This window comes from Schistocerca cancellata, unplaced genomic scaffold, assembly GCF_023864275.1.
Source record: "Schistocerca cancellata isolate TAMUIC-IGC-003103 unplaced genomic scaffold, iqSchCanc2.1 HiC_scaffold_1092, whole genome shotgun sequence".
In the NCBI taxonomy this organism is placed as follows: domain Eukaryota; kingdom Metazoa; phylum Arthropoda; class Insecta; order Orthoptera; family Acrididae; genus Schistocerca; species Schistocerca cancellata.
In genome coordinates, this window is record NW_026047091.1 from 385,512 (window position 1) to 388,940 (window position 3,429).

Consider the following 3,429-nt stretch of genomic DNA (forward strand, 5'->3'; position numbering starts at 1 on the left):
CAGGTCGATGACTGTTTTACTTTAGTATCCCAGAATTGATTTAATCTGCAAAGGACGTTTCACTTGTGAATCCATGCAGGCTGGTGATTGTTTTACTTTAGTATCCCACACTCCATTTCATTTCATTATGGTCATTAATCACAGCGTGACAGTATCTCAGTCTTCTGAGCTTTACCTTTACTCGATAAACGTGTTAAGCAGAGATACACCAAATAAGGTACACTTTGTCCACTACAGTCGCTACAATAGACGAGGGGTGTTCAATAAGTAACGAGAAACGCTTTTTTCTGAAAGCAGATTGGTTTTATTCAGGATTCCACTACGCCACATTATTTCAAACTCTTCTGGCTAGGAAACCCTATTTTTCAACGTAATTTCCGTTCAATAAGACGGCCTTCGCCACCTTACTGGGAAGGTCTGTGTGTACTCACGGTACCACTCTACAGATCGATCTTATAGCCAGCGTCTTTCTGCGTCCCTCACTGGGCCAAACAGATGGGAGTCGAATGGTGCGAGATCCGGACTGTGGGGTGAATGAGGAAGAACAATCCAGTGAAGTTCTGTGAGTTCCTCTCGGGTGTGCAAACTTGTGTGAGGCATTCGTTGTCATGGAGAAGGAGAGAGTCATTTCCATTTTTTTTTAGCGACGAACACGCTGAAGTACTTTTTCCAATTTCCTGAGGCTACCAGAATAAACTTCAGAATTTATCGTTGCACCATGAGGGAGGACATCAAGCAGAGTAACTCCTTTAGGGTCCCAGAAGACCGTCGCAATGATTATACCACCTGAGGGTGGGACTTAAAATTTTTCTTTGCAGGAGAGGTCGTGTGGTGCCATTCCATGGATTGCCGTTCGTTTCTGGTTCGAAAAAAAAAATGTCGTCTGACCATTGGTGAGCTTTTTACTGGAAGTTACAAAGTCCAGTGGATTTTGGCACCGCTGCATTCGGCTTTGTTGGACGCACATGCTCAGTAAGTTGTACTGTTTCTATTTGAAGACTCCGTTGGTCTTTGTCACTGTGGTTCGTACGCCTATGGGAGGTTACGCTTGGGGCCTGAAGATGACGCTTTTCGGCGTCGAAGCTGGTACCCTGTTTTGAATAAACGACGCTAGATTACAATATAGCTATTGTTTTCAGTTATTATTATCATCTAAGTGCTTCACGTCCTGCTGGCCGTCCCACTGTCCTGGATTACCAGTGACTTGGAATGAGAGTGTCCACACGTTCCAGCATTGGAGGAGTCACTTCTGTGTGCGCTAGGCCGGCACGCAACCATTTTGGGATGATAACGGATGCCTCGCCCAACGATCACAGTGTTTTATTCACTGCCACATCCCCGTAGACATCCTGCAAGCGCCTGTGAATATCTGAGATGGTATGGTTTTCCGCCAAAAGAAATTAAAAGACAGCTGTCTGTCCGAAACGCACCTACATCTTAGACACAATTTTGAAGGCTACTTATTGCACCGCCACGTATCAGGATTTCATGAATCTATAGCGGCTGAAGCGGGAATATTCCACGATATTGCACAACAAATTGCCCATTTTTTCAAACTGAAACTGGTCGAGAATAAATGTGTTGCACTACTTATTGAATGCCCTTCGTATGTTTAATATTGACTTTATGTTTTTCGATTCTTGAACACCTACAGAATTGAAAAGAGTATTGCAAACTACTATTAACGTTAATATAAGATAAAAGGGTGATAAAACTTGCGAATTAGTGAAGAGCTACACTGAAAACAGAGATATATATATCATTCGTATTTACCTCAACGGTCTTTAGTTTACTAAAGGCAAAGTACTTTCTGCTTCTAGGGCACGTAAACTTCAACTGATGAAAGAACTGCAAAGAGCAAATATGGAAATAGGCCAAAATAAAGTATAATCAACACGATTAATGGAAACTGTACAACTTCCCAATTAATTCGTGGAATCAGTTAAGGAGGTTTTCTATTTGGTAACAGCAAGGGCCATTCAAATACTGAAGATCACTTAGCGAGCAAACATGAAGGGGAGATTCTTGTTGCAAACGTCTGGGAGAGACAGAAAAACCAATAAAATGATCAGGGAATGGGTTGCAGATGTAAATGCACTGCAGTAAAAATAAAATTAATGTAGGCAGAACATCTGCCCAGGTGCTCGAATGTTCGGCGGACTATGGAAGTTCTTTGGTCGATTCCATGATGTAAGAACAGACCACAGAACGGAAGTTTGGTAGGGCTCATTATAAAACATATAAAGACAACAAGAATGCGTCAAAATCAACATCTACACTCCGCAGGCCACCTTACGATGTGTGTCGGAGGGTACTTCTGGCACCACTATCATATCCCTCACCTCCCCATTCCATTCATGAGTGTGAGCAAGGCGCCTGCAAACTTTGCATCCAGTCGTCCTTGTCGATCTTTCCGCGCCTTGCTGCCTCTTTGGTTTGATCGACTGTGGTCTTTAGCTTTTCCTCGTTTCGCTCTGTTCAAAATTTTGCAAATTCAGTCTGAGCTATAGTAAGTGGGAGACTCGAATGACGACGACCAGTTCGACAGAGGATGACTGTGATACTGTTAATGGCCCAAAACGACACCATCTGCGTAAATTGAGTAATTTGTTGTTAACATAATATACTCTCTTGCGAGTTGCTTGACTTGTAATTACGTAATTCCGATCATTAACTGTTTTTTGTTTGCAAGTATGACTCTTAATATTATCTTTCAGTATTAAGATCAGGCTTCGATAAGGAGACATTTGTTACTGGCTGTATAACCGCTCTCAGAATATGTAACTGAGTTGTAAGCCAAGTGTGGAAATTCAAATTCGGTACATTTGAACAGAAAATTCTTGTATTATTACTGGTTCACGGTTTTGTCAAAAACAGTAGAATACAGACTTTTATGTAATTGCAGTTACAGTTAACTAAGATTGGCCTTATAGAAATATACACACATCAAAATAGTTTTGTATCACCCGGTTCCCAGATCTCCTGAAGAGAGACATTGACTGTGGATATTGTATCACAGACACAGTCCCTTTGACTGTTCAGAGATGTCACTAAACCCGCCACAGATGTAAACAACCATGCATGAGCAGTGCCAATTAAAGAGAGAGGGTCCGACAGCCGATCAGTTCCCGTCATTCCACCAGGAAGGAGATACACGGCTCGTGTTGTCTGTAGATCAACCATGCCTAGACGGTCAACACCGCGGTTCGATCGCGTCCGCACTGTTACTTTGTGCGAGGAAGGGCCCTCAACAAGAGTAGTGTCCAGGCGTCTCGGAATGAACCAAAGTGATGTTGTTCGGACATTGAGGAGATACAGAGGGACAGGAACTGTCGATGACATACCTTGCTCAGGCGGCCCAAGGGCTACTACTGCAGTGGATGACCTCTAGCTACGAATTGTGGCTCGGAGGAACCCTGACAGCAACAC